The sequence below is a fragment of the Macrobrachium rosenbergii genome, chromosome 38, assembly GCF_040412425.1.
Source record: "Macrobrachium rosenbergii isolate ZJJX-2024 chromosome 38, ASM4041242v1, whole genome shotgun sequence".
In the NCBI taxonomy this organism is placed as follows: Eukaryota; Metazoa; Arthropoda; class Malacostraca; order Decapoda; family Palaemonidae; genus Macrobrachium; species Macrobrachium rosenbergii.
In genome coordinates this window covers 1,349,535-1,355,920 of record NC_089778.1, presented here as the reverse complement: position 1 = coordinate 1,355,920, position 6,386 = coordinate 1,349,535, and positions in this window count along the sequence as shown.

The window sequence follows — 6,386 nt, the reverse complement described above, 5'->3', positions numbered from 1 at the left end:
GTGTGTATTCCTCTCTGGGGAAGTATCCCCATACCCTATGCCATACTTGGCTCGGGACTGGTCCTCTGAAGGTGGCAAGGATCTAACGTGAGGTGCTTTGTGTTTGGTTAAGCACCTCTCAGCATTCACTATATGGGGGAGCTCCAGAAGAGGGTCCAAAGGGAGCTGTGTCGGGTAGTTACCGATGATAGCCTTGTTTAGCTTCTCATTATGATTCAGCAACTGTAATGTCGTGTTGACCTTCAGGAGGTCAACTGTAGCTTGGTCTTTTGGAGTAATGATGAATTTTCCTCTGTGATTCGGCCTTGCAGAGATATTGGTGCCAGGGTTGTTTTTTTGAAGAGCCACTGCTACAGCGTACGAGGTCTCTCCTTCAGCTGGGAGTGCTCGAAACTTTGGTAATGGAGGGTATTCATTTGTGTCACAGACTGGAGGAGGAGGCGGTAACATTTGAGGGTGAGGGGGGTGAGATGGAGGAGGAGGAGGAAGAGGATGAGGGTCCAAGGACGTCGGAGGACAAGGAGGAGGTGAAGTTAGCAAGGAAGAGGAGGAGGTGGGTTGGTTGTTCAGGTGTTGCCTGGTTGCTACTGGATCTCTCCTTCGCCGACGGAGGGGAGGAGCTTTGTCCGTAAAGTAACCAGAAGGCGGTGGTCATTTCTTCTTGTGTCGGATCATAGTTTTCACTTAACGTTCACAACAGTAGACACTTCCAACTGTCGAGGATAATCCAAAGAACTGCCAAAACAGTATATGGCGTAAACACTAACTAGAGGGGGTCTTATTACATAAAGCCTGTGGTTTTCGCCTCTTCTTTTCGAAAGGCGTTGCATGGACTCTTGTGACTTGTTAAAGGCTATTTAGGAGGTTTTCAGTCAAAGTCTAGCATGAATTCGTTCAACCATGTTAACTTGGCTTCCACCACTGTGACAACGTCAACGTATTACCTAATGATCAAGGATATTAGCATTTATTAAGATGAGTTGACTTGTAGGTTTAAGAAGCAGTTTTATGGTCACAAATAAATCTGTGATTCGTTATAGATGGAGGTGTGTTAGGCCATGAGAGACGTGTCACTATTACTTTCGGAAGGCCGCTGGTGAGGCATTTTATCTGTATATGAGAGGATGTGAAAGTGTAATCCTGCCGCTTGGGGTTGCTGAATTTTATGTGTATCAAACAAGCTGCTGTCTTCGCAGCAGATAAGTGCTAGAGCTTGGGATCCCAAGACTTAAGCCAAGGGAGATTGCCAGAATAGCATGTGCCAGTTATGTTTCATTTTTATTTGAGGAGCGATGCTCATTGCAGTGTACATGGAATTGGCATATTGTGAATTGAGTCCATATCCTGCTAGGGTAAATTGATCACGTCTTCCAAGCAGAAAATCCTTATGCATTACGCTATCTTGCAATGTCTATTCTATTTTTCATTGTCGGTTGAGGGGGTGGGGGGAGGCTGGTGTGTGGATCAGTTCATGAAAATCTGACAAAAACATTAATGATGGTGGTAATGACAATGAGAACGGCAAGACGATCAATGAAGTGTTTAGTATTTGACAAAGGTGATCATCCTCACCCATCCAACTTGACTTCGTGGCAAGAAGGTCCGTCCGCAGTTCCCTTCAAAACCATGACCAGACCCAACAGTGCTTTTCTGACAGGAAGACAGCAGCATAGAGGAAGTACCATATTATTCTAATTGAATTAGTAGTCAATCAGTCAATATCTTTTATGCTGTTGGTCTAAAATTAGTATGAGCCTCAGATTTTTCTGCGCAGTGTTTCATGCCCTGTTTGTGGATGCACAAACTGCGTACCACATCTTTCGAAATTTCTAATTCTGGGAACAGTATAGAGTTTGTCAGTGAGCTTCCTTCATGTTGTTATTGCTGAGTGAAGAAGGCCTTGTGGGAGCGCGGGATCTTGTACTACGTACGTGTAGCAGCCCCTAAGTTTTGAAATGATCTTTGTTACAGCAAGAGAAATGAGAAGCGCCTTAGGATTCCCAATCCTTTGGGGAGACTACCTGTTTTAAAGGTAATGTGAAGACAGCGAGTGATACCTGGTGACGTGGGAGTTGCGCCAGGCAGAAAAGCAAGCTTTGGATTCTATAATGAACGTATTAACATATATATGAGCATATTCATTAAGTCGGTATCAAGATTCAGACTGCTACTTTAGCGAAGAGAAGCGAGGGTTTGTTATTATACTCGTATTAACCAAAGAATCGATGGAAGTCTGAATGCTGTTTGCATCTCAAGGCGATTCACTTTGTTGTAGTTTTCAAGTTTATTCAAGGCAGTGATGGAAACATATGTTCTGGAAACAAAGTATATGCTAAGGGGGTGGGGGATTAAGGCAGAGTAAAAAGTCTGGAAATATCTTAAAATCTCGATTTTTTTTATTCTGGTCACAGCGCTAAGGAATAACTTATCATTTGTTTGAACGGTTTCTGGAAATAAGTGACTCATTTCTGATGAAGATTTTAAATGAAGTGTTCTTGAGCGGGGTATGTATATTATCGAACAAAATTCAGTCAATTCTTTTCAAGTGAAAATGAAATACACGAAACTTCGACTTCCCTGTGAATGGATGCTCATGATTCATGCCTTTCAAATCAAGATAGGTACGTGGGTAATTGTGAAAGACACCAGCCTGACCAGGGTAATGCTTTTAATAAATCTCTTAAGCCTGAGGCCGTACATACAGGCACATAGCAAATTGCTTACAGTGAGAACTAATCTAACATGTACGATTATGAAACTTTTCTCTCTTTATTTTGCTGTGTCTTTTAGTTCCTGGTTTATTTTCATTTTCCAGAAATCATTTAAATCCCAGTTCGAACCCAGAAGGAATCTCATTCTACTATATTTCTTTCCCAAGTAAAAGTGCTCAATGCACAGTTTCCCCCCTGAACTTGGGACCACCGTGACGTGGTGAGGGGGCTCTTGAACCCCAGGAATTTGTTCCCAGGTTTGAGTCCAAGAGTCCCATATATCATTATATATTTCTTTGGATTAAAATTTGTGGAATTTCCATTTTTGCTAAAATTGGACCTGGTAAATAGGAAAACATATCATAGCTGGGATTAGGTTAATATCCAAAGTTAAATAGTGAGAACTGTGGTAGGACCATCAACTGCCCAATAATGTTCGGACCTGAGAGATATCAGATTGACAACTCAGAGGCTGAACTATTCTGCAGGGCTGAACCACAGATTCCAGCAGCGTCTGGTTCTGGGGATAGGACTCTCGGCATTCTATCTGGTTTGCCCATAACATGATTAGGCTGGGGATGATTATATTCTTGTAATACTCTCAGTCCTAGGAAACGAGTTTGGCTTACACTTGGGCCACTCTAATTATGTTGTGCCATCCCCTGTGGGGTAGGGTAGGGATCCGGACATTTGGGAGTCGGTTCTCACTTGTGCCATTGGTGGAAGAATAAACTCCAGGAAAGGCTGATGATGTCTTTTTAAGGTTTTCAGGGTTAATTTTTTTTTTTTTATCAGATCCTTTATGACTAGTGACTATAAGGATTGAAGTATCCCTGGGCCCTTTGATGATGATTTAGCGCAGATGATGACCTCTGACAAGGCCTCGAGACAAATGACAACTCTTGGCATGAACCTGACCATTGATGTGGAATGCTTCAGTGGTGGCACTACCTTTACCTCTCAGGGTGGTCATCACAAATTGAAAACTTACCAGTATCGGAACACTTTGGATAATTTGAAAGTATTACATGTAGAGCACATTCCTTTGGAATGTGACTACAAAACTCTCTGTTTCGTTTGCTAGGTACGGTAAAATAATAGAGTTAAGAATGAACTTTGATGAAAATGAAGGAAAATGGGAAGCATGGGTAGCTTTTGAAAAACATGAAGCTGCTCTTAAAGCCGCCAGCAGCAACATTAATAATATCAAAATTTGTAAACCGACTGTCAAAGGAGCACTGTCTGACAAGACCCCTAAAAACATGGATGTGTATAGACCACCTCAATGGGTACAAGTGGCTCAGGCAAATTTGGAGGACAATGCCACTCTTGAGAGAACTCCCAAGCCTCCAATGTGGTTGGTAGTGTCTGCTAGGGAGGAAAATTACAATTACTGCAAATTTAGCAGATACACCCAAAAAAGGTTGGAGGTATTGATATGGGTAACATCTCAAGGTTTGGTAGAGGCAGTGTCCTTATTCACGCCAAATCAAAGACCCAATCATGTATATTGACACTGAAGAATTTGGAGCAAGTTGACATGATAAAAGAAACTAGACCACACGTGAATTTCAGTTATGGAAGAGGAGTAGTATTTGATAGAGACCTTTGTGAACTGACAGAGAGTGAAATATTAGAAATTAGTCCAATGTCTGTATGGAAGGTAAGAAAAATTCAAAATGCAAATATGGTCATTCTGACTTTTGAGGACTTCGACATACCATCTTATGTCAATTTTGGAAATGAGAGGGTCAAAGCTAAACTGTTTCTATCAAAGCCTCTGCAGTGCTATAACTGTTTTCAGTTTGGTCATCCACTGTAATAACTGCTCTGCCCCTGAACATGGTCCTTGTTCAAAACAACCAAAATGTATTAATTTCGAACTGGCTCATACCCCATCCAATAAAAATTGCAGCCAATATAAATATGAAGAGGCAGCTGCATGTAAAGCTGATGCTGAGCATATAAGCATTAGTTATGCTAAAAAATTAATTGGTCAGACAAAGACCTATGCTATGGCTCTGAATTCCGTAGCCAATATAAGAACTCAAGCCAACAATGTAGTACCTTTACCTGCTGTAAAAGTGAGAGCTCCTGAGACTAAGACCCGGTCATCTGGTCTAGGTGCTCAGCCTGCTAGGGTTGAAGCACCCTCTTTAAGGAAGATGTGCCTACTCTTACACAGAATCATCTCCAGTTGATGAGACCTTCCCTCTGTTTCTCCCATCTCGCGTGCAACAAGAAACCTTCCCAAAGAAATGGACAAAAAAAACTAAAGGTCCAAAGAGAGTAAGAACTCCTTCATCCTCTCCTCCGCCTTGCTCAAAGTATGGAGATTTCCAAACCCCATAAAAAGTGTAACAAGAGTGAGGCCAACAATGAGGGTGCTTCTGCCTCAGTAGCAGCCAAGGAATCAAGTTTCTTGGATAATAAGCAAACAGTAGTTGAAGTCCACTCTGCTCTGTATCAGAAAGCTAATAAAAAACATAATGGAGCTAAGCAAAAATCACTTATCTTAAGACATTCTAAAGAAACTCCTATCAAGTCCCATAAAGAAAGTGAATCAAAGAAACAGATTACAGTGGAATTGCCCTTGGCAGATCCTAGCACTAAAAATTCAATATGGACATTTTACAATGGAACCATAAGGGACTAAGAACTCGTTCAGAAATTCTAAAAGTATTACTGCATGGGCATAATCCAGGGGTTGTATGTCTCCAAGAAACTAAATTGGGGGATGCAGTATACAATCCGTGTGGATATTTCTCGAACTCTATAACGCTAGGCTCCTTAGGTTAATGAGTCTCACAATAATAGATAATGTACACTAGTACATGTATGATTGTTCCCGTGAGGAACCCAATTTAAGAGTTGATATAGATATGTATATCTTAACTGCCTACTATTAAAGGAGAACTGGTTCCAAATACCATCTTAGTTGTATAGTTACGAGGACAGTAATTCAAAAGGTTTAATTGAAGGCACTTATGAAAGACCGTTGCAATTTTGCATTCATTACAACAAACCATTAAATAACAATGCAATTACTCCCAACAATAAATGGCAGTGCAATTATTCACAAAAAAACAAAAGTAGATTCAAATCAGCACGTGCCTGCCATCAATCACTAGTCTTGATAAAAGTATGATAACAAGGCTCTATCCCGTGGACAATGAAATATTAGCAAGTCATAGAACAACCATGTTATCTGATGCTCCAAGGAGAGAAGAGAGCGAGGTGGTGATTCCTCCTGCTTTTATACCGCAGGCTACGATAGTTGCAACATGGAAATAGCAAATATCAGCTGAGGATTGACCTGTGACTTTACACAAATAAAGGAGGACAAAGGATGGGGGACTTTACAGTACACAAATAAAGGACAAAGGCTGGAGGACTTTACACAAATAAAGGAGGGCAAAGGATGGGGCTTTCTTACAAGTGCACATGCAAAGCCAGGATCTAGGACCAACAGGTGAGCGTGAATTAATCGTGGTTTGGCAGACAAGTAGTGCATGAAATTGGCGCGAACACACAGGATCTTGGCGCCAACACAAATGATTTGGCGCCACTCTGAAAGTTATTTAGTTTTGATGCAATAAAAATATCCAAAGCACATGAAATGAATTGGGAATTACTCAACACAACCACACTACTTATCAAAATCAGTTAAGTGAT